At 34.6% G+C, this 27608-nt stretch overlaps 1 pseudogene; it reads right to left on the minus strand.

Annotated features, from left to right (window-relative positions):
* Positions 1-811: 811 nt before the first annotated feature.
* LOC146000617 (NADH-ubiquinone oxidoreductase chain 5 pseudogene) lies at positions 812-26384 on the minus strand (annotated as a pseudogene).
* Between the last annotated feature and the right edge of the window lie 1224 nt (positions 26385-27608).

Genomic DNA, 27608 nt, shown 5'->3' on the forward strand with positions numbered 1-27608 from the left:
TCAATTTACTTTATTGAGCAAGAAGCAAAAGCAATCAGCTTCGACCTGAATAAATTGGTATATATTACCCTTGCTTATTTGACTGAAGCCAAAGGAAGGCGGCATATTAATGTTAATAATAAAATTAGGATCATCTCCTCAGTTAAGGGGTATATTATTAAGTGGGGGCTGCTAACTTCCATCTTTAGTGGTGAAATTCCATTAATACTCTCCACTATTTCTTTAGTATAAAATTACATTATCTTTTCATGATAAAGCTGAACTTGAAATAAGTTCAAGAAGTGCCTACAGAATCATTTTATTCTTCCTAATAACTTCAATATTATGCTTTATTATAAGCTATATAAACACATATAAATTATTAATAAAATTACTATTAAAAATGTAAATATAAAATAAATATTAAAATAATTAGAATGTATCAATTGGATATTTAAAGAACCACTCCTTATATATTTATAGACTCCCTGTCCCCCCATAAGTTCACTTCATCCATAATCAACAGCCTTAATATATAGACCTCCAGTAATAAATGAACTACCAATTAATCCACCAGAGGATAAATAAGGTAAAAATCATATCCCCCCAATAAATAATACATTATTTTATTATTAAAAAATGGATAAATTTCGAATAAGAAAGATGTAATATTATACCCAATTCACCCCCCCAATAAAATACATATAATTGCCCCTATTTTCAAACTAAGTGGAATAATAATAACAAAAACAGAAGGAAATATTAATCATATTAATCCAGAACCCCCTACAATAGATAAAAATAATAGACCTAATATACCTTTAAATATACCTCATCCCCCATCATCTGAAAAGAATTGAAATGATATACCTCTATAAGATTTACCAACTAAATAATAGTTTAATCGAAAACTATAAGCTATTGTTATACCCGTAGAAACTCATAATAAAACAAATATTACTAAATTAAAAGAAGATATACTTAATATTTCCAAAATTAAATCCTTAGAATAAAACCCAGCCAAAAATGGTATCCCACATAGGGCAAGACTAGAAATTATTATACAAGAAATAGTTATTGGTATTTTATTAATTAAGCCCCCCATACAACGAATATCCTGAACATCCCCTATTACATGAATAACTACACCAGCACATAAAAACAATAAAGACTTAAATATAGCATGCGTCAATAAATGGAAGAATGATAACTCCTTTAATCCCACAGATAATGTTAACATTATTAGCCCAAGTTGTCTTAACGTGGATAAAGCAATAATTTTCCTCAAATCATATTCAAAATTAGCACCAACCCCAGCTATAAATATAGTTAGTCCTGATAATAATAAAAGTATCTTACCAAAAATGGTATATATCAGCATATCTCCAAAACGAATTAATAAATAAACCCCAGCAGTAACCAAGGTAGAAGAATGAACTAATGCAGAAACTGGGGTCGGTGCAGCTATAGCTGCCGGCAACCATGCAGAAAATGGAATTTGTGCACTCTTTGTTATCCCAGCAATAATAATAAATCTAGTAATTAATATTATATCAAAGTCAGAAACTAATCATAAATAATAAATATAATTTCAGCTACCATAATTTAATATTCAAGCAATAGATAATAAAATAAACACATCAATTCGGTTAGACAAAGCAGTTAATATTCCAGCAGAATAAGAACGAACATTCTGATAATAGATTACTAAACAGTAAGAAACTAGTCCCAGACCATCTCATCCTAAAATAATTCTAATAATATTAGGAGAAATAATTAAAAATATTATAGATCCAACAAATAATAAAACTAAATTAATAAATCGATTTATATTATAATCCCCCTCTATATAAGAACCTCTATAATTAATAACCATAGAAGAAATATATATAACTAATCCTATAAAAATTAAAGATATCCAATCAAATAATATTGTTATAATAATGCTAGAACTATTCAAATTAACAATATTTCACTCAATGAAAACTGTAATATCCCTAATTAAAAATATTATCCCTAATAATAATAAAATTATTCTACTAATTAATAAAATAATTGATGTTACACTTGTAATAAAAAAATTAAAAACCATTGATCTAAGAACCTTTAGTTACCACTAAGTCCACAACTTACTATTCTACTTAAACTACTTAAATAATTTAAATTCAATGAAATATTGGAGAACAAAAAACAATTAAAAAATTTAATGGAAATAAATGACAAAATAATAATAAATATTCACGAATGTTACTTCTTCAGCAAGAAAATACACCAGAGTAATATATTCCATGTTGAGTGTAAGAATATAAATATAAAGTATAACCAGCACTTAAAAAGGAGAGTAGTGCAACACCTACAAAACTAAAATAAGATCACCCAATAATTCTATTTAATAGGCTAACTTCACCCAACAGATTAATAGAAGGAGGAGCAGCTATATTAGTAATTCTCAATATAAATCATCATAAAGATAATCTAGGAATATAATTAATTATCCCCCTATTAATTAATATACTACGACTACCTAATCGTTCATAAGTAATATTTACTAGACAAAATATCCCAGAAGAACAAAGACCATGTGCTACTATTAAAGTAAGACTACCATTTATTCCTCATGCCCCTATAGTTATAATCCCTATCAAAACAAGACCTATATGTGCTACAGATGAATATGCAACCAAGGCCTTTAAATCAATTTGACGTATACAAACAAGACTAATTATTCAAATTCCAACAATTCTAATACCAAATCAAAAAATATTATATTTAACAGCTAATCTCTCAATACAAGAAATAATTCGCAAAATCCCATATCCTCCAAGCTTTAACAAAATCCCAGCCAAAATCATAGACCCACTAACTGGGGCCTCAACATGAGCCCTAGGTAATCACAAATGAACCAAAAATATAGGCATTTTTACTAAAAAAGCAAACACCATTCTAACATACCAAATAAAATAATTTATATTAATATTAATATATCTAAATATATATATGTATAAGCCCCCCACCTTATAATTTAATATAAAATACCAACCAAAAGAGGTAAAGAAGCAAGTAATGTATAAAAAAGTAAATATACCCCCGCTTGTACTCGCTCTGGCTGATATCCTCACCCTAAAATTAAAAATAAAGTAGGTACTAATGATCCCTCAAAAAACAAATAAAATAAAAAAAAATTATTCTTATAAAAGTTAATATTAACAATAATAATAAAATAATTAACAAAAATATAAATCTACAAGGGTAAAAATAAATAGATATAATACTATTTCTAGCTACTATTATTAAAAAAATAATTCAAATGCTAAGCAAAATTAAAGAATAAGACATCACATCTAAGCCAATAAAATAACCAGCCCCCCATACTCCAATACCAAATCATACTATTAACAAAAACAAAAAACAACCAAAGATAATAGAAATTTGAACCACCATTCATAAAGAACTATTAAATCTCAAAAGGATTAAAAATATAAAATAAAAAATATATTTTAACATTTCAATAATACAAAAGAATTAAAATAATCATTACCATGAGTTCGTGTAACTGACACTATAACAGATAAACCAAGAGCCCCTTCACACACACAAAACGAAATAAATAATAAACAAAAATAAGCTTCTTCCTGATTATTAATAAAATAATAAGTTATATATAAATATAAGGATAACACAATAAATTCAAGTCTTAATAGAGTTACTAGTAAGTGCCTACGTTGAGAAATAAAGCATAAAAATCTAGTAAATAAAATAAATAATATAAATAATACTCTTAACATAAGTTTTTATAGTTTAATAAAAACAATGGTCTTGTAAATCATTAATGAATTAATAATTCTAAAAACATCAAGGAAGATATAATTATATCATCACTAGCTCCCAAAGCCAATATTTTTATTAAACTACTCCTTGATATTAAAATACAATTAATACTAATTACTGTTATATTATTATTAGCACTAATAATATTATATATAAAACATCCACTATCTATAGGGATTACACTAATTATACAAACTATTACTGCGTGCCTAACAATATCCACATTTTTAAAATCCACGTGACTTTCCTATGTACTATTTTTAGTATTTTTAGGAGGAATATTAGTTCTATTTATCTATACAACAAGACTCACACCAAATGAAATATTCAAAATAAGAACAAAAATAATAACTATGGGTGTAAGTTTAATATCACTATACTTATTTATATTAATAATAATAGACCCACTATTAACCCCCTCAATACTACAAAATATAGATACTTATACAACCTGAAGAAGTACACCACCCCTACCAGGAATAAAATTATACAACGAATCCATTATAATAATAACTACTATAACAGTAGTATATTTATTTATTACATTAATTGCAATTGTAAAAATTACTAGACTTTCACATGGACCTCTAAAAATAATTAAATAATTACAAATGACAAAACCAGCACGGATTTATCACCCCCTACTTAAATTAGCAAATAATGCATTAGTAGACTTGCCAGCCCCATTAAATATTTCCTATTGATGAAATTTTGGCTCACTTATAGGAATATGTCTTTCAATTCAAATCTTAACAGGTCTTTTTTTAGCAATACATTATATTTCAAGAACAGATTTAGCCTTTTCCAGAGTAATACACATCTGCCGAGATGTAAATTATGGGTGAATACTACGAACTATTCATGCTAATGGTGCCTCCATATTTTTTATTTGCATATATATACATGTTGGACGAGGAATATATTATGGATCCTATTTATATTTTCACACATGATCTATTGGAGTTATAATTATATTAGCAACAATAGCAACAGCATTTGTTGGATATGTATTACCATGGGGGCAAATATCATTTTGAGGTGCCACAGTAGCACATCGCTGTTCATGCAATAAATTATACAATGCCCTGGTCATTATGAAGTGGTATATTTGAATTCGGTAAAGTTACGTCAGTCAATATTGTAACATTACATAGCACGAGTGGCACGATTTCGAAGAACCTGGTAGTAATTCTACCGCTGTCGTCTGCTTCAGAAGGCAGGAAGGGTCACATGAACCAATCACTGTAGCCCTCTGCTCCATACGCTGGCATACGAGAGAGCATTTGCATGCATGCAGTAGAGATCCAAGCTTTCCCTCCAGAAAGGCTGGAAAGAATATATAGTCCTTTATGCTGAAACTGCCCGGCGTCCGGCCAAGAAAGCCATTGAAAAAAAAAATGCTAGAACGAGTGTTGTTAGTTGAGCGTTGCAAGTGGATCACGAAAAATAGCTATTATAATGCCATGAAGGTCAAACATATATGAAATTATTCAAGTTTTACTTTATATTTACAGCATTTATGCATTTTTTAAATTTCAAATCTGGGAATGCCAAGCTTACGGGCATACTATAACGCTACGCTACTGGCTAACATTAAATAAATCACCTTGGTATGGAATAACAAAATCTAATCCCTGTAGTATGCCTTCTATTGTTTGCTGAATAATTGGTGATGCAATCTATACATCAAATAACAATCTCCAAAGGTGAATCAAAGAATAAGATGAATTTAGTTGTACAATCGATTGGTTTGCATGTGTGTAATTTTCATTTTTGTATGTTGTAGGTGTTGAGCTGTAGTACATCTGACAGCCACCAGAGTGCAGCACATTGTTTCTTCCTCTGACCAGATCACTTGAAACATGGTGCAGCAACTGGAACATTACACAAAAGTGAAGATGCATAGTGTCATTCTATTTTTGTGTGTCAAATGGAAGAAAATTACAGAAATTCATCAAGAACTGAAAGAGGTTTATGGATAAAATGTGATGACATGAAAACAATTGTATGTTTGGTGTACAAGGGGGAAAATGCAGAAGAGCATTACAAGAGGGTGTGGTGTTCTTGCACGACAATGAAAGACCACATATAGACGAATGCACCCATACACACATTGGTGGTTTCAAGTGGGAGGTTCTGGAACACCCTCCATACAGTCGTAATCTCGCTCCCTCGAACTACCATCTGTTTGGACACCTGAAGAAACACCACCTTGCAAAACGTTTTGACACAATTGCAGCAGTGCAAAAGGCTACCCTTATCTGGCTCAACAGTTTGGAGCAGGAATTTTTTGCGACCGGGATCGACAATTTGGTCTCACTCTTTAACAAATGTTTGGACCGCAGTGGTGACTATGTGGAATTGTAGTGTGATACAATATGCATAACATACTGCAGTTCTATATTTGTACTCATTCACATTTCGGAATAAATTCAATATTCACCTTACTTTTTGATTCTACTTTGTAGATTGCTCTACCAATCCCCATGAGGTTTTCATTATGAGCAACTGTTTAGCTTCTTCATCAAGTTTTATTTGAAGGTAAGGACTTCTGAGATCTAAGGTAACAAATACATCACATGCATTGACTTTTGGAAACACTTTGTCTATCCTTGGCAATGAATAAGTTACATTTTCAACTTATTTATTCACAGTGTTCTTGAAGTGCCAGCAAAGCCTCAAATTACCATCATTCTTACACACAACAACCATAGTACTCACCAAATCACTTGTGTCAATCTTTTCTAGAATATTCTGCTCAATTAAATTGTCTAATTCAGACTTAACTTTGTCACATAAACCATACAGAACATTATAAAGTTTCTTAAAAATTAACATAATTCCTTGTCTCATTGGAATCGTGGCAGTAAAATGCTTAATTTGAAGTGACAAGTCATTAACAATAGTTCTTAATTAATTTTTTATTTTATGAACCCCTGAACTTCTCACAAAGCAATCAGACTTTCACATTTGTATATCTGGAATTTAAAATCACATACGGCTACATAGAAATCTAGTATTTTATCTCTACATATATAACAAACTCTTACGACAACTTTCCCAACTAGCTACAAAGTCATACTGCTAGCACAACATAAAACACAGTCATCTTCCAGATATTGAAAACCATTCAGTTGACTTGACACAACATGCTTTCCTTATAATTGAAACTTGTGAACCTGTATCTAGTTCAAATTTCAACATAGACTCATCGATATTGAGAGCTTATTGATTGATTGAATTACTTTATTTTACTTCGCTTCTTGTGCCACTTTTGGCTAATTTGCGAAGATGAGGATGAGTGATGATATCATGAAATTGATGAATGGACACTCACAAACATCCATGCCGAGGTCAGGATTCGAACCCGGGACCCCTGGCATCGTAGCGCAATGTGCTAACCACTCTGCCATGGGGGCCAGCTTGAGAGCTTATTACCATGATATAATACACGAAGGACAATTTCCCATTTTTGTGTTTATCAATACATTAATCATAACAACTTATATTTACTACTTGATTGGTGAGTATATTTATTTATGTCTCCTATTCTGCTTCTTTATTATTTCAAATTTTATTGTAGACAATCCATTGGCCTTGTAAGAACAGGGAGTAGGTAAGTCTGTGCATCAGGTCTTGAAGTAAGTAAGACTTACCAGAAGGGGTTTGTGGGTGGGTGGGTGGGATTCAAGGCCCACCGCCTCTTGTTTTTCAATTTTTCAAGTGTGAATATTTTTATTTCTACCTAGCAGGCAAAATTTATGTGGAGCGCTTATCAGTGTGAATTTTCAACCAGTGTGTTATTGGCAAATTTCTACTGTTGAGCTTCAATTATTTGTTTCTCAGGGGACCAAGGTTTAAAATCTTAAAATGCTGAAAAATGTGAAACCAAGAAAAGCATTTTGCCCCATAGGGGGTCACAGGGATGATGGAGCATTTAGGGAACCCATACTTAAATATGTCCTTGTAAATGATCCAGCACCTGAGAGGAGAGAAGAAAAGACCACAATTTAATATTAAAGGTGAAAGGATTCATTTTAAGTTGGACAACATGCAGTAGTTTTCAATTAATAACTTCTGTTGAATGTTCCACAACACAAACTAAACATTTTTTTTTTACAAACCATGAGTTTTTCCTTCCCTAGCTCTGGCGTGGGCTACTAATTGAAATTGTGCTGTACGTACAGTAGGCGTACATATGAGTTACGAGATGAAACTGGTTTTACTAGAAGTTCAACATGGCGGAACAAGATGTGATAATCCCATGTACCATTATTTACTTCATGTACCATTTATTTACTTTTGGGAGCTATCAAACTTGATTTGCTTCCTTAATCACCACTGCATACCCGACCTAGTGCATGAAGAACTGATGGCAAATGCAAAGCCACTACAGAAATATTTTGAAACAGCTATTGGTTCATCAATACCTGTTTAAGCCAAATTGTCTCTTTAAACGGTTCTCAAAATTGACTAATCAAAATTTCATATGTACATGATTTTGCAAAACAGCTACATGAAAATCATAATGTAATTCTACCTGGCTCTCCAGAGGTATACCGGCCAGTATCTGTGGTGGAGTGGTTAGCAGAGCATGCAACAATTCCAGGGCTCCAGGGTTCAAACCACAGCCTGGGCATTAATGTTTGTGAGAGTTCCTTCAGCAACATCATCATATAATCACTCATCCTCATCTTCGCGATGAGCCAAAAGTGGCAGAAAAGTGAAGTAAAATATATTAAATCAATCAATCCAGAGGTATACCGAACCTCTGTGGCAGAGTGATTCATGGAGGAATACAGGGTTGGAACCCCGCCTAGGCATGGCTGTTCTTGGGGAATATTTCCTCAAAAATCTCATCCTAACATCACTCATCTTCATCATCACAATTAAACACAAGTGGCAGAAAAGTGACTCCAAGTAAAAAGAATCAAATATTTCTATATCTATCTTTCCATTATAGATATTTCAATTCCACACACATATATACATACACTGAAGAAACTGAATGACAGCAAACGTTTTGGCATTTCTTTCACAAGTATGTGTTTTTTTTATATAGAAGGGGCCTTCTGTAATGTTTTGCAGGAAGGGCCGAAAATTTGTGGATCCAGCACTGAGTAACTGTTTCTCTCAAACAGTGTGACTTTCTTTGTTAGAGTCCATTCATGAATTTCACTTAATCGTATCTGTATATTTCTTCTAAAAATTATATAATTTATATATCAAATAAGGGTCCTGTACTGTATTCGTGCAGTTTATGGTTTTGGGCTTTGAGCTCAGCCTACAGGATGCACACGTTGTTGAGTCTCCTAGGAGAAACATAACAATTTTTCTCCTGACATTTTGGCCTTTGCATGTGATTGCTGGCCACCAAGCATCATGAGGAAATTGGTGATCAAGGAACCTTGTCTTGGAAACCTACGATAATGACTGGGGTTTCATCGCACTGATCACATGTCACCCGATAACTGCTTGGATGATCCCACCTCTGCTGAGGCATGTGTTAGTGAGGCTGGTTGTCAGTATAGAGGGCCTGGCCCACAAGGACTGTTGCCCAAGGGGTTATTATAGCATAAAATTAGATTGGAATTGACAGAGTTCAAACACATATGCTCATAAGAAGACAGACGCACACACATATAGAAGAAACATGAGAGATGCAGACATTAAAGAAGGGAGAGGGGTAAGTGAAGATGTGGGATGTTAATTTCAAGGGCAAATTTTACTTTCTACTTTCACATGTGCCACATGAAAATGCATTAATTAAACCTGCTTTGGAGCACATCACAACATTTATTCAAGGTTGAGTCCTACTCAAGCCTGTCTCTTTTCTTAGTTTTGCTGCATAATAGTCAACCAAAAGTTAATATACTTTGTTAATGTACTACACGGGCCTCTCCGATGGCACAGTGGTAGTGTTGTCGAATTGTAATCAAGGATAATTGGTGGAGGCACACAGTGGTTCGGATCCCACTTTAAACTGTAGGTCCAGTTCCGATTAGCCATAGTGTGCATAAAGTGGACTTTGATACGCACCCATTTATTGTATCATTTTAGGTGTTTAATATGTTTAAAATGTTAATTGTCTATTATGACGTAATTTGTTTTGTTCAAGTGGGTAGTCTTTTATGGTTATGAACTAACCTTAAAACATTTGATTGTGAATTGGGAGGTGAGAGATATTATGGATGTTTCTGGAATAATGGAAGAGATTTTGAAAATGTGAAAGTTTTAATTGGTGTAGTGAAGAAGTATTATGATCTAAATACACTTTTGTTTGTAATAAGAAGTTTAATTGTGAGTTCTAGTGTAATACATTAACATTAACATATCCTTATCTGATTTCCCACTACCTGAGGGCTTCAAAGTAGGCTGATAAGTCTCATGATCGCCGTGGAGGAATAAACGTAAGTTGATCCTTTGAGCATATTCCGGGGAACGTAACAACTTAAAACACCAAATCGATCAATGAATATGTTGTACTATTTACAACACACTGATTTGTAGAAAAATTTATGAAATTTTCATCATGAAAATACATGTATGATTACATAAACGCAGCCATGAGAAGATTTATATTACTTAGATCTTTTATTCTTTCAGTTATTCTTAACATGTTTATCACACATAAGAAATTTCCTTCAGTAGAAAGACATTAGCTCTAAATATATTAAATAAAGGAGAATTTCCTTTAGCGATCACAAAGTCATCGTCTGATATTTTAAATACCCTCCAGCCAGCTTGTACTTTTATATTTTTCTTCAATTTACTGTATCCCTTTCTTTTCACCAAATCATCCAAAAGTCATGCGCAGTTCCTTCTACTCTATCTTTTTCCTTTTAAGTAGCATTCTATTCAAATTTTCAGTATTCTTACCTCTCTCAACACATGTCCTATCCAGTTTATTTTATTTCTCTAAACTGCTTTTCAAAATTTATCTCTTCTAATTCCTTCAAGTACCTGTTAATTTCTTACTTCATTGATCATGCATGCCCAGACTGAGACTCAAACCTGGAACCTCTCAGTGCCCTTGATACTGACAGGCAGCAAGATTACAGGTTGACACACTATATACGCAGTCATCAACTGTCTACTGTATCTTATTTAATTATCTTTTGTCTCTAGTCTTTTCTGTTCTAATGTGTATTCTTCTGAATGTAAGGAAAGTGCTATTCGAAGCAGATATGGTTAAATTATAGGGAAAGCCTCAAAGATTTCACTTTTCTGTGGTAAAGAAAGTAAAAAAAAAGGTGTTCTTTTTCATGGAAATTAAGCTACAGTGTGTTCCACACATACAAAACCAACCTTCAAAGAGTCACGTGCTTCTTCAATTGGCATTATGGATTCTCATCATTAGAGTCAAGTTGTTTGCATCCCGTTTATTCTTCTTTTTGTATTGTATGCTGAGGAATCTCATCATTTTTTTGAACTCATTTTTCATCCTTAGGAAATTTGTTTGCTGCCTCCATAGTAACCTTAGTATTTACAACAATCAAACTCATATTTTAGATAACAATTAACACAATCAATAACAATAGTTTTCAACTGATATTAATTATTTTTAAAGATAAAGATAAGTTTGTAAAACATGAAGAAAAAGCTGAAAGAAATATTTAGTGTGGAGAAACTCGCACAGCTTTAATATAACCTAGTGAAAAGCACAAGTTTCATTGGTGGTGCCATCCAGCTGTATTAAATATTCAATTTAATTTATTTTGGAATGTATATATTTCATGAATGAATGAAAAGAATTATCTATGTAATGCCTATGTGAAGATCATGCTTCTCTAGATATGAGAATGTACCTTCTTCAAGTAGCACTACTGTGTTGTTGACTTGAGATGAGTTGCTCAGAAAATAAGTGAATGAATGTGCTGTCTGCACATGTGACCGGCCATCTTGCAGCCTTCAATTTTATATGGAGGACATTTCTCTAATCTAAAATCCTTACCTGAAGGCTATCATAAGAAAGAGGTGTAATTATCCCCTTGAGAGAGGTTAAAAGTGTAGGTTTTAAAGAAGTCTGTACAGGATTTACAAGACACATTAAAATATTCTTCAAAGATAGTGCAAAAAGCTCACGCTTCTTACACAACTAAAAACCTTTTTATGACACTATCGTAATCTTCAGCATGGATGATAAACAGAGGCACAACCACGAATTTTTGTCTGGGGGGGGCAAGTACCAGGTTAAACATACCAATAATAATAATAATATAATAATAATGATAATAATAGTTATAATAATAATGATGTTTTTATAACATTATTATTATTATTATTGATTTGCTTTATTTTACTTTGCTTCTTGTGCTACTTTTGACTAATTTGCAAAGATAGCGATGAGTGATGATGATATGATGAAATTGATGAATGGACACTCACAAATATCCATGTTCAAGCCAGGATTCGAACCCGAGACCAACATTATTATTATTATTATATTATTATTAGTAATAGTAATTTACCCTCATAAATTATCCAAAAAAGGGGGCATAAGTTGGTGCTATAGCATTTGTATTCAAACAAACGATTTGAATTATTTTTTCAACACGTTCAGTTTCACATTAATAATGGAAAAAAAGCACACAAACTATTTTTGAAAGACAGAAAATGCTTGATAAATGCATTCAAAATATAATTATTTTTACATTAACATGTATAACTTTCATCCACGATATATGTTTCACGCACATGCGACATGGACACTAAATTGTGTACGTATTCAAAGTTGATTTAATACACATTATATACAACACATATTATTTAAATACATTACACAACCGATTTATACATTTCAAAATACACCAACAGCAAAAATTACATAAATTGTCTCTCAAATATGCACGCTCCCATTCCTCAAAACAATTATTCATGCATTTAAATCAAAATCAATTGAGACAAGTCTTATTTCTCTGTCTGGTAATTTACAATGCATTACAGAGAACAATGATACATTGCAAGCGAAGTGAGCAAGGAAATATTTGGATCAATTTTTTTGGCAGGATGTAATCAATATTGATTTAATAGAGCGCAAATAATTTCACGGGATGCCAATGCATTCCCTCTTTACAAATTTTGTGCCTCCCCGATGGTGTAGTGGTAACATCGTCATCTGCCTTGTGATCAAGGGGTTCCAGGGTCAATACTCGGTGGAGGCAAATAGAACAGTGGTTCTGATCCCACTTTAAACTGTAGGTCCAGTCCCAATTAGCCTTTTTGTGTGTAAAGTGGACTTAGAACCAAAAATCAATAAATAAATCTTACAACTTATTTTCATTTAGATCATTTGGCACCCAGGACTGACTCCCTCCACCCGCTAGCTACGGTTCTGAACTTGACAAGACTAAGAAAAGCAGGCATTCCGCCCGAAACGAGCAAGATAATTTTATGAAAAGTACTTTTATTTGAAGTTATGGGTGGTAATTGCCCCATGGAGGTACACTTGGCCATCAGTGTTTAACCCCCCCCCCCAGAACTCATTTGAGTCCAAGGTTGGGGTGGGAAATGCCCCCTCCCCCACCCCGTGGTTGCGCCACTGATGATAAATCAATGAGAAGGTTAAAACTTTCTCTGAAGAAATTGAATTGGGGCATTGAAGAAGGATATGCAGAACAATTAAAACGACATTACAGACATTTCACAGTGCAGGGTCCAGCCCTCGCAGATAATAACAATTTGTGAAAGGGCTGTTTAAATTGCATCCATGCTAGGAAATAAATTTGGATACATGAAAAAAGTTGTAAAGTTCAATATATCGCTATATATTAAAACATAATTCAAAATTCCTTTCATTAGGATTATTTCATACAATTAAGAAATTCCTAAGTCATCAGTATATCTAAAAGCATATGCAGACACATTTTTGGGTTTCAAGTGCTTCTGCTTAGGTTATATATAATGTTCACACATGTTAGACCATACATAGGCTGGCATTTAAGCTCCGCCTTGGTAGAATTTTCAAGGTGAATCATAAATTCATAGCATTTTTGTGTCCCATGCTCAGCCCTCTACCACATATGGAGTGCGCTGTATTCCCAAAGCTTTCACAGGCTATACAATAAGTGCTGTCAAAAGTTGAGACCATGTTCCCATTAGCTTTGCATTATGTTTACATTAAATATATGGGTAGAATCATTCAACTTACTCATGATGATACATCCATAATTGTCATAAAAAGGCATATTGCAATAGAGAATGCATTTTAAAAATAAAATTACATGAAACTCAAATGTTAATGATAGCTTTCAAACATAAATGTATTTTATAGGTTACAGTACAGCATATTATTATATTTTGTTGTCTTGTTAATAGTGTTGTTCTGAATTATCAGTTTATATACTGTTAATGGCTATAACAATACTGCTAATACCACTAAAAATGAAACCTTGGAAGAAATTTATTTGTAAACTATCTACGTGTGTTAAGCAATTTGAGAAAACAACAATTCTAACTTTTTTGTCCTGTTTTTAACTTTGAAGTTAAATAGAAAGACTTAAAATGTTTCGTTGGTAAAGCTTCCAATGGATAAGACCATCTAAGTTTCACCACACAAACAACATGGCCTTCTACTCAAAATGCCTTTTTGAGCCATCACTTTATCCTTGTCCACTCAAGCCATTGGTTTTCAGACTTGGGATAACAAAGAAATAATCACTTGTCATCATTTGTTATGATTTTGGTATGATTTGATTTGGTTTTTGTTACAAGGTAACCAAAAAAAAGTTCCTGCCATTTTTGATCATCAGAAATAAAAAAAAAATGTCACATGCAGTTAGTCCTCAAAGCAATCCCCATCGGCATCAAGCCCCTTTTGCCAACATGCCTCTAGGTGTGCAATGCCCTGGTGGTAAAACTTCGTGGTCATGAATGCAAAGAAGTCTGTGTATGATTGCCGCAAGCCTGCCTCATTTGCAAAGGATTTCCCACAAATATGGTTGGGAATGAAAGAAGTGACAATCTGTTGGCGAAGGTGCAGGGAGTACGGTGGATGGCACAGTTTCTTCCAGAAAAGTCGATGTATGGTGTCCCCGACCACCTGCGCCACATGCAGCCTGGCATTGTCATGGATAAACAGTACACCCTTGCAATTAACCAATGCTGGTTACTTCTGTTTCAGTGCCTGTTGCACACGTTCCAACTGCTGCAAGTAGAAGTCACCAGTGATGATTTGGCCTGTTCGTAGCAGCTCATAGTGCACCACTTGGCAACTAGAGCATGATCTTGCATTGGTGTAGAGGTGGTCTTGTGGTGTGAGGCACAAGGTCACATGTTGACAACCAATGTCTGCATGCTTGAGAGTGTCATACACTTTTTGTTACTATTGAGCACTTGATCTAATATGGATGTGTTGTGGTGCCGAGAAAGCTACGAGAAGCAGGCTGTCCCTCGTTGCGTGCTGACTTCCGACAGTGTATGGGGTACTCACTTGCTCAACTTGAACATCTTCCCTATGCGATGCAGGTAAAGTCTGACTGCTTCATCGGATACCTGGAAGTGATTGGCAAGCTCACCATACGCTACGCTGCTGTCCTCCTCTATGGCCACCTTCAGATCCTCCTCATCCAGGACCTGTGACCATCCACTGCAGGGTTCATCACAAAGGGACAGATCTCCGACCTGAACTTCTGGAACCAATGCCTGGTGGCGTTCATTCACAGCATTATCCCCAAAGGCTTGACGTATTCAATGACTTGATTTTGCTGCAGACAAGCTCACCTTAAAGTCATAAAGCAGAGAACCCTGAATAAGCTGCTTCAACACCTCCATTTCTCTTCACCTCTGCTCAAGCTATGGCTGCTGTGAGTGTGCAACGTGCCTATATGACCACTTTTTTAGCACGTGGCACATGCATTTCCATATCAGTGATCACTTATTCCCATGCCACTTCATAAACGGCAAGAACTTTTTGGGTTACCTTGTATTTGGAATTACTCTTCTGCCACTTCTGGCAAAGTGTGAAAATTGGAATGAGTGGTGATACTATGAAATTGATGAAGAACAGTCACAAAGAACAGTAATGCCAGGCTGGGATTCGAACCGAGGATCCTTGGAGTCATGGCATGCTGTGCTAACCACTCCACAACAGAGGTCGGCTTATTTGTTATGAGTCTCCACCAAAAGCATCAACAGCAATTTGTAAGAATAGGTTGACAAGTTCTGAGCTTCATCTGAGATCATGAAAAAACATTCAAGGTCACGTTGTTACCAAACTGGTGCAAGTAACGAATTGTACATTGTGACTGACCCAAAGATGTTAGTTTATTTCATTTATTATGTTTTGTTTAATTTTGTGCTTAATACGCACGATGATATATCTATGTTATCAATTTCTGTTTTGTTATATTTTGGAAAACGTTGTTGCATTATATGATGTATAATTAATTATAATCACATTCTTCATAATGTAAAATTACAATGTATACATTTCTATATTATTTTTGACCATAGCAACGAAAAAGAAACAAAACACAGTAGATCAATAAGTGAAAAATATATTGAAGTTATATATAGTGACGTCCGAGTTTTCTTTGAATTTAACAAACTGTAAGTAGATTTGGAAAAAGATAAATACTAGGATGTTACGTTGAAGTACAAGTAAAAGGCTTGCTTCAACATAGACGACCTCTTATGGTACTTGTCAGGTGCTGGTTCCTGTGTGCTCCCCAGCAGCTAGGAGTAGAAACTCTGCAATGGTGGTTACGCTCGTGCATATCTTGGCTTATTGATAACACTGATGTTTCCAGACTGAAAGATTTGGATATTAATTTTTTTCTCTGTTTTAGGGTGAACAATTCCATCAGCTTCAATAGTTTAGAACATAACTTTATGTGTGTACGAGCTCCAATATTGTACACATATTCAAAATATTATCGTTTATTTTTTAATGATGGCCTGATTGGCAGAGTGGATAGCACAGCACACTATGAAAACCAAGGGTCATGGTTTCGAATCCTGGCCTGAACATGAGTGTTTGTGAGTGTCCCTTCATCAATTTCATCATGTCATTAATCATTCTCTTCTTCGTGATTAGCCAAAGGTGGCACATGATCTAAGTAAAATCAACCAAATATATTTTCTTAATAATAAAATCTGTGTGTCATATCTGTTTCAAAATAAATAGTTAGATGTTTTATATATACTAATTCAGTAGTCACACTAAATTGGAAGAGGAACATTTACTTCTGTTGTCATTATTAAACATAATTGAAAAAATATTATTTTCCTTCATTATTTGAGATTCCTACCTTGCCTTTGTAATAAATTATGATGCACATATTTTGAAATATGAAATTCAAGTGTAACTCACCTTAGTTTTTGGGCTGAATGTAACATCCTATTTAAGTTCTTTAGCAACGTCCATTTCAATGTTCAACAACAAACATGGCAAACTTGAAATATTTGTTTATATCTAAACATTTTTTTTAAAGCAGTCACAATGTAAATATTTTTGTATCGAGTACCAATATCTATATCTCAACTGAATCTTCTTATGTCAATGTAGGATTTTTTTTTGCCCCTGGAAAAGGACATTGCTGGGGACATTAAAAAAGGGCATTTTCACCCTTGTAAAAGAGCTAAGTGAGTGATTTTTTAATCTTTTGTCTTTTGAGACAATTTCGTGGGGGTTGTAATCAAGCATTTTCTGCTTCCGGGGCTTCCTTCATAGAGAACATTTATTTTAGCGAGTGAGTGGGTGAGTGGGTCAAGGAATTGGTGCTTCATATATATATTTGATTTCCTTCATGGCTGTACCAGTAGTGGCACAGAAACAACAAGTTTCTCCTTATACATTCTCATATCAATTGCTAACCCCATGGGTGTAGGTCTGCTAAAGTCCCCCAGTTGACAATAAGACAATGATAATGTAGTTTGCTAGAGACCATATTCAGTGACAGCTAAGACACTGGCATCCTGTGTTATTCTCTGATGAGTCCTGTTTCTCCTTGCATGGTTCAAATATTCATAAACATGTTTGGAGAAGACAAGGGGAATGATTCCATCCCCGATCAATTCAACCAACTAATGCTTACAGAGGTGGATCTCTCATGGTCTGGGAGGCATAAGTTTGGATACAAAAATTGATTTCCACATCGCTTGAAATGGGACCTTAACTGCGAGCCACTAGATTGGTGAGATCATTACCACTTGCCATTCCTCAGATGAAAGAACTTTGGGAAAATGCACTATTCATGCATGATAACGAGAAATGTCATGCAGTTAATTTCATTCAAACATTCTTCCAGAAGCACAATTTGCATAAAATGGAATAGCCACCTAGGAATCCAGACTTGAATCTGGAGTAAAAAATTTAAGACAGATATCAACCTCCCCAAACACTTTAGCCTCTTGCAGAAGCCCTTGTGGATGAATGGAGACATCTACCTCAAGTAAACATATGGCGTCTTGATCATAAACAGGCACTGTTATGATGTCTTTCAGGGCAGGGAAGGCAATATTCCACATTAACTTGCAAGGATTACCATGTAACCATGTTGATTCCTTTCATCTGTGACAACTAGACACATAGTTTCTTTGATTTCTGGCAAATGAACACTTTGGTTTCAGGCATTTGAACAAACAAAACCATGCATAAAGAGAATTTCTGTATAATATGTCAAATGTCACAAAGAAGAAGAGTTGTTTTCATGTTGTTGTATTTTTCATTTGAATATGCAGCAGTACAATAGAGTAATGCAAGTTTAAGTAAGTGACTACTTTTATTTTTTGAGCAGTAGCCACTTCATGTGGCTATTCTTTGTACAAATAGAAAATAACCTTTTCATTCCATATTTTTAATGTAGTAGCTCCTTAGATTGTCAAGTCCCCTATATATTGATGAAGGAATTGAGAGCATGAAAGTAGAAATATTAATTTTATCAAAACATCGCTATGAAGCTCACCAGTTGAATGCTTATTCACCCCAAAGTTCTACCGGATGCAGAGCGGAGCAACAAGTCAGCCAGGCAACGGCCCTCGCCAGTGGTGAGTGCACCTGTCTCCATCCGACCATCGCCGACGCCAGAAGCCAAGGGCCAGGACAGCAAGCAAGGGGGTGAGTAGCATTCAAAGACTTAGGCTTCCAACATCCTTCATCCACACCATTTAGGGTAGATGTGGTTCAGTGAGACCCAAACTAAAATCTTACTTGTTTTACTGAGCTACATCCCAGCGTGACTCGATCCCGTTCCATATCCGATGTCAGACTACAATATGTATCATTGGGGAAGATGTGGGAAAGTAACTTTTTTACCAAATATGGGTGATGCTATAGTGCAGTGAATAATTTTTCACTCTGTGGAGTGATGGGCACATTTAATTTATTCTCTCCTAGTATGCTTTTTTTTCATTTCTTAACCTGTAGTAACATTAAAGGCATGCATAAAAATATTTTTTTAAAAACTCTTTCAATATCATAAAGTATTACCCAGATTTGTATTGCCATTGCAATTATTAAATCATTGAAGTTTATATGAACTGGACTATGTAACAATACAGCATGTCCATGCTAGAGGGATCGAGAAATAAATGCTCGCCATTTAAAACCAGATAAGGATATTGCTGTATTTTTCATATGACAGGAAAGGGAAACTCTCCGAGATTGTGCAACACTGTTTTCAGACAGCTACACGGTCGCGCATGCGCGTCAATAGCTTTTGTCTCTAAAGGAAGCCAGGCACCATTCAGTAGTCGATCGCACAGTGGAAAACATGTGGACACTGCAACAGAAAGTTCAGTGCGTGTTATGGCTAGCAGAAGAGAAATCTCTTACTCGGGTTCAACGCCGTGTTCATCGTACATGGAATGTGGATCCACCTGGTCATAAAGCGATTCTCCAATGGGACAGAACACTCCGAGAAACAGGTTCTATACTACCGCAAACCTGTCAAAGTTGAATACCGTTTAGATGTGTGCAGAGCCACCAAAGGTGCACATATCGAGTTGCATTGAACATCATCTGAAACTCGGTGAGTTTTGTATCAAGTAAAAGTAAAAGTTTATGTTACCAATACATTCTGTTTACTAGAATTATCACTTATTTCTCGATCCCTCTAGCGTGGACACCCTGTATAAGTTTCTTCTTAATTTGTCGTTTCCTTTTTACTTAAACAAAGACATTACTTAATATAATACATTTCAAGGGGCATTGCACTGATGAAATAGCCAGTTTGGTTGAGGAGTAAGTCGACTGTAAGGATAACTCTTGCCATGAACATGGGTGTTTCTTCACAAATTTAATCTAGTTCCACTAAGCCTCATCATCTAAAATTTACATTATATAACCATTTCCAAACCCAAAACTTGTGTATTGCACATTATATTTCACAGCATTAGGTGGATATTTCATCATTTCAATATATAACACGTACCTTTGGGTTATATGAAATTTTCCACTTAGTGCACAGACTAATTGAACAGTGGTTTGGAAACCACATAAATATCCACATAGTACATCCAGTTTGAATTAGGTAATCTATAGAAACCACAACAAACACTGGAACATGTATTCTTTGTTTCTCTAAAACATAAAACATAATCTAAACAATAATCAAAATGGAATTTACCATTGTTCTCCCTACAGCTGTAATTTAAGTATATTTGTTCCTTGTATTTATTCTCTCAATGACTGTTTTCAGAAAAAATGATAATAACTTGTATTTAATGTAACCATTTTGCACAGTTCTTTTGGAAGTTGAAGAAGCAGCACCTGAGAAACAAAAAAAAAAAATAAAAATGAAGTGACAATAATATTCTCTGAGGGTAATAACTTTTACTATACTTCTAAATATTCCAATAAATTGCATATTCAATACATAAAAACTTGCTTAATTAGCATGTTTCTTCCCGTCCCTTTGTGGGTTATTGATAGAGCGACCATGTTTCTTCCCGTCCCTTTGTGGGTTATTGATAGAGTGACAGGAGCAGTTCCCATTTCACCCATCTTACGTTATCATATACATAAGCCTCTTATTTAAAATTAATATAACACTCTAGCATTAACATAATACTAAGTTAATTTTGCTATTGTATTTATTGAGTTACATTTCTCAATGTATTCATAATTCGTAAATTTGAGACTTTTAGATATAATATACTAGCTACTGTTGCCCGAGTAGTTATTTATCCCAATCTTCTATTAGCCAGGAAAATAATGAATTCTAACTATAGTGTAAAATGTAACTAATTTTTATTTCATTGTGAATGCCACTAATTAGCTTAGAGTCTCCAAAAACAATAGATTCGACACTAATGTAGGTAATTTGTGACATTTTATTTTTCACCCCCTCTCTCCACCATGCCAATAGGTGGTGAACTTGAAGTTTAACTGCATTGGGAGTGTCATAAAAACTATGGATTCCATTCGCAACACAGTCTGAATGTTAGACAACCCTAGAAACACTATACTATCATTGTGCCGGATTACATAGAGTCACGGATGTCTGTTTGTGAAAGGGTTAATATCGGTCGTTCTCGATTATTTTCACATATGACCTCTTCCCACCCCAGCCCTAGGGGTGCCAGGTCTTACCCCAAAATATTCTTTCCAGATTGCAAGTGACATGTGTACCAAGTTTGGTTGAAATTGCTCCAGGTGTTCGAAAGTTATGCCGGAACAAACATATATACACACCCACACACACACTCTCACACACAAACACCCACACACATACATTCCTTTATAACGGGTGAGGCAACATAACTTCCTTATTTCAGAATGCAATAAAACCCATGTGATGAACTAGAATTGTTTAATGGTTTCAGGGAGGTGACGCCCCCCATTGTCCATACACTGAAGAAGCCGATTTCTGGCGTTCTTCATGACCCGAACCAGCATATCAGTGGGAATGTTGGCAATTTCTTGACGGATGTTGGCCTTCAGGTCTTGGAGGGTCCTTTGACGGGTAACATAAACACGTGATTTAAAAAAAAAAACAAATAAATAAATAAATAAATAAATAATAAAAAAAAAATCGCAAGGGGCAAATTGGGGGAGCAGGCTGACCACTCCAAAGTCCAAGGGCAGACGCATATTTGCGCGCAGAACGCAAGATTGAAGCTCTCACTGCCTCAATGTTCTCACGTGATCGGATGGGCCGAGGGGCTCATGTTCTTCGTCTTGTCGCACTCGCGGTTTGTCTGAACGTAGTGACCCAGGTAACAATTGATTACTGGTCCGGGACAGGGCAGAACGGGGCTACATGAAAGCGCTTTCGGAAGGCGGGCTGGGTTGCTATAACAGAACATCCATTCGTAAAGTAGGCCTCGATGGCAAACGAACGCTCCTCACTGTTCCAACGCATGCTGGCGACTGACCGGGATGCAAACAAAACTTTAGACTCACGCCTGTTGAATGAGACCTCTCCCACCCTGCTACGACCTCTACAGGCTGCATGGCACGCATTTCAAAAAAGGAAGTTATGTATATATATATATATATATATATATATATATATATATATATATATATATATATTATATATATATATTTATATATATATATATATATATATATATATATATATATATATATATATATATATATATATATATATATATATATATATATATATATATATATATATATATATATATATATATATATATATATATATTTATGCAAACTAATCAAAAGGTTTTGCACCTTTTTCCTTTTTTTTATAATATTGTGAACATAAACCTAATTTATAGTAATATTTTTTTTTTCACAGATCTGTTTTGTACACCAACTCATTTACTCTCAGACCTTTGAAGGGAAAAGGCAATTATTCTGTTTTCATTGTTTATGTTTTACTAAGGTTTATCTTGTTCATTGCTGTTAGTTTAGAGTTTATAGCAGCACTCAAAGTAAGATGGGTGTTAGAATATGTCAGCCCCATAGTTAGATTAACTTACATAAAACTTACACCAGGTGAATTATAAAAGGTAAACATTTCCTAGTCCTTTCCCCCTCCTAAGATCTATAGAGAAATTTGAAGGAGCCAAAAGTTAGAAACTGTAGAAGGATAGAAGAAAGAGGAGAGATCTTAAAGGAGGCCAAGACTCACAGAGGGGCATAGAGCCAAGTAAGTAAGTGAGTGAATGTCACATTCAGAATGCACATAAAGAGGTACACAAATTATGTTCATTCATCCATTGCACTAGGTATGCTCCAAAATGAAGAGCCATGTCTCTCTTTTATTTCCAGTTAGAAGCATGGTAAAACATACGTGGTCACTAGGTCATACTGAAGTTAGTGAATATAATGCATGTCTATTTATGCCATTGTTTCATAGGCTTTCTTTAACCTTCAACTAGATCAAATGTAAATTGAATCCAATCAGTGACATGTCTAAGCAGGGGTTTGTGGGGATCATAACCTCCTTGTACGTGCAACATTCCTGAAACGATAGAACATCAAATGCTGGAAGAGATAAAAAACACAAGACTAATTTCTAAAGAAAGAAGACATAATCCAATTATATGATCATATCCATAACCTTTACAAAAATCCTGAACATGCCACTGATTCTAATTGAATGTCTAGTTCCAATAAGGGTGCAAGTGTTCTTACACTGCTTTCTGGAAGGTGAACATTTATAGTCTTCAAGTGTGTACAATCATCTAGTTCATACTTCATCTACAGCATTTTGTTGAGAAATGTTGGTAGATATCAACTACATCTTCCTTGCATGGATATGGTACATGTTTAGTTATGGCTGTCACAGAGAATGCATGCTACAGACATATCAAGAATTTTAAAGATATTTCAAGTTGTGAAAGATCTGAAATATATTCAGAAAATATTAAAAAGAAGAGAAGTAATGGTAAAGATTACAATCATTAAGTGATAAAAATGTACACATCAAGTATGTTCCAAGAAGAAATGTAGTGCCAATATATGTCATGTCTGTCAAAAGGACATTTACTTATCTTTTTGGCAATAATAGTTCAAGGCACATTTCTTTATTACTGTGGTGAGGCAAAGGAAATAAAATAGACAAAACTAGAGTGAATTGAAAATCATGCAAATTGATTTTGTATCCCCTATAAAGACGCCTGTAATAAGTACCACAGTTTGTAAATGCTCTATTCTTCGTCTTTTGCATATCTCACAGCAGAGAATGAACACAATGTAGAAGTTTGTATCCAGCATCAGTCAGAGAATGTCAGTGTCTAAGTTAATGTGTAGACTTGTCTGCTTATTGAAATCAAATTTAGTTACTATAAATGTGTATATTGCAGGAATTACAAACCTTCTCCGCAATTCAAACATGGCATATGCTTGTCAGGAATATATTCTATAAAACTGATATTCAAGTTGTTCATGTCATGAATAAGTATAGAAACAAAAGATGCCAAGAATTGTGTAAACTTTATTAAAATAGCAATTTTGCACTTATAACATTCTTACAACACCTCCAATTATATATGAGAGTTCATTGTTGATACATAATAATAGGTGTAATTGTTGAAAATCTTTAAGGTACTATGGAAGCAACAGAGATTGAAACTACTTGCACATACTAGGGAGTGAAGCATTAGCTCTGCATAATTAGTAGATAATCAGTCCAAATGGCATGCAGACATCTCAGTTTCAATTAACAGAGCCAAGAGCAATTGCAGCAGCCCATGGTCAGTTGGAGGTTAGTGTAGTATGTATTGCATGTTAAACATTGAAGTTTCATGAATGTAAGTTAAAGATTAAATTTAAGCCCTCCAGGTCACCTCTTAGATAACCACACAGTAAAGTATATCATACAGATGAACATAGTGTAATATCTACCTGTCAGTTTGCAGAATGAACTTTACAAGTCTCACTTTGACTGACAGCCAGTCATTTCTCCTGAAATGAAAATAGCAAATTCTTACTCATTTTGGGATTTTAGAAAATTAAAATGGAAATAAAAGAGGCCAGTTGACTCTACTAGATACGCATAGTACATGTAGACCTACTCACTCTACATAGCATATGTATGTAAAGGTAAAAAGTGCTCCCCTGTGCTTAGCACCACGCCATGAAGGCGTATAGGGGGTGTGGGGGTAACGCCCCACACTTTCTTGATCCGGTCGAGAGTGGGGGTGATGTGATCAGCATCACGCCCCTGACTGCCTTTACCCCCCAGGGTTTCCCCCATGTTATTCGACGCTGGGTGGGTGCCGGGGCCGCTTCCATCGTTAGAAAAGTTCCCGGATTTGAACCGGCCGGGGATCGAACCCGGGACCTTTAGCATGGTAGTCAGACGCATTACCGACTGAGCCACCGCGGCCACTACATAGCATATGTATGTATCAATTCCCAATGCTGTACTTCAAGCTTTGTTTCTGGACAAAAGTGTGATAAAATCAGCCAATAAGTCATGTTAAATCTCATACGCCATTGCATCATAAAACTGTATCATTTATAACCGATTGTTCACATAAGATGATGCAATCAATTGGTATATAGTGAGGTCTGTGCTATTTCTATCCTGAGCTATACTCTGAACAGTGTGGTGTAGGAGCGACTTATAAGTGAGCACTGCAGTAAAAATCCAGCACTAGTCGTGCCTTGTGGAGATTTCAAGACGAAAGACAACAAAAGCTGTTATTCTTATAGTAAGGAAAGCGTGTGGGTTGTAGTACAAGATATAACCTGCAAGGATGGAGATTATTGATACTCATAGAAATTGAGTCTCAAGGTGTTGTTGTTACATACGAGGGAATCGTACAGGAAATCAGTTTTCACTCATTCCAGGTGGGCATAATATATATATGAAAGAAACATGTCACAACTTAAAACAACTGCTGAATGTTTACAATACAGAAAGTTGGCATATCTGTGGTGACTGCTTTTATTTTAAATATGCAGCTGAGATATACTAAATACTCCTGTTTTCTATGTGACTGGGACAGCTGGGTAAAGATAATGAGAAGAGAGACTGGTCTGCAAGAAAATCTCTGAAGGTTGTAGAAATGTACAAATTCCTTCTACCGTCTCTACATTAGAACTGTATCTGACGAAGAACTTTGTCAAAGTCATTGACCACAGTGGGCCACCTTTCAAGTAGCTGGATGATAAATTCTCTCTTCTTAGCAAGGCTAATATTAAAGAGGAATTTTTTTTTGGGTCCTCAGATCTGAAATCTCTTCAATCAAGAGAAGTTTGACAGCATACTACAGGGTGATGAGAAGAAAGCTTTGGGCAAAACTTACTCGGAAATGTCAGGGCAGGAAACTAGAATTAACTGATTGGTCCAAAATGATACAAATGCTCCATTTCCACTTAGATTTCTTACCCAATAACTGTGGTAATGTTAGTGATGAGCATGGGGAATATTTGCATCAGGCAATTGCATCGATGAAGAAAATGTACCAGGGAAAGTGTACCACTTCTATGCTGGTGGACTACTGTTGGATGATACCTAGGGAAAATACTCAGCAGCACACAAGCGACAGGCAAAGTGATAGCGGAAGTAGAAGTGGACAACAATGATGAATCATCATCTTCTTCTTCTTACTTGGCGCAACAACTCTTTATGAGTTTTGGCCTGCTCAACAATTTTCTTCCATTTAATTCTATCCTGGGCATCCTTCTTCCAATTTGAAATCTTCATTATTGTAATATAATTTCTAACATCATCTTCCCATCTAACTTTAGGTCTACCTAATGGCCTCTTGACAAATGGTTTAAATTTATATATCTTTTTGACTATTCTGTCATTTGACAATCATCCGATATGCCCTAACTAGCTTAGTCTTTGGGCTTTTATGAATCCTATTATATTCTTATGCTTAATCAACTTGTCTAGCTCGTCATTTGTTTTTATTCTCGAAGAGCCATTGCTCATTTTGGAGGGGCCAAATATTTTTCTTATTCTCATTTCAAATATTAGTAGTTTTTGTATTAGGCTATCTTTCAGCACCCATGTTTCACAGGCATATGTTGTCACTGGTCTAATAATTGTTAAATATAACTTAAGTTTTGATTTTTTGGAGATATTATTTTGTAATAATTTCTTATTTGCAATAAAAAGCTTTGTTTCCTGTTATAATTCTTTCTCTTATTTCTTCTTCTTTTGAATTATTGGTATTCACAATTGAGCCTAAGTATTTAAAAGATTCAATATTAGCAAGACTCATTGTGTCTGTTATTAGTTTATTTTCTTTATTTGGTTTCCTCCCTCATTTCATATATTTTGTTTTACTTTCATTTACTATTAGACCATATTTTATTGCCTCATTTTTCAACATCATGAATGTATCTAACATGATCTGCTTTGTTCTTGACATTATCAATATATCATCAGCATAGAGAGACAGCTGTTTTAATCTGGGAGAGAGATTACTTCTTATTTCAAGTTTGGTGATTATCACATCCATTACGATGCTGAATAGAAGTGTTGACAAATGGTCACCTTGTTTCACTCCAGATTTTACTTCAAACTGATCAGTAATATAATAATTAATTTTCAATTTTGCTCTAGTATTCTGCAATGTAATCTGGATCAGGTTTACTAGTGTTACTGGAATTTTAAAGTGTAATAGGCATTCAGTGATTAATGATATTTTAATAGATTAATAGAATGAAGTGCATGGGTATAATCTATGAACACAATATATAGCTCAATATTAAATTCGTGACATTTTTCATATATCTGTCGTATCATGTAAATATTGTCTATGGTTGATCAGTTAGATCTAAAGCCAATTTGATATTCAAAAATTTGATGTTCTACAAACTCATTTTGCCTGTTGTACAATAAGATAGTATAAATTTTATACATTGCATTTAACAGAGTTATTGGTCTATAATTCTTACAGTCTTTACGATCACCTTT

The sequence above is a fragment of the Lepisma saccharinum genome, chromosome 16, assembly GCF_977018435.1.
Source record: "Lepisma saccharinum chromosome 16, izLepSacc3.1, whole genome shotgun sequence".
Classification (NCBI taxonomy): Eukaryota; Metazoa; Arthropoda; class Insecta; order Zygentoma; family Lepismatidae; genus Lepisma; species Lepisma saccharinum.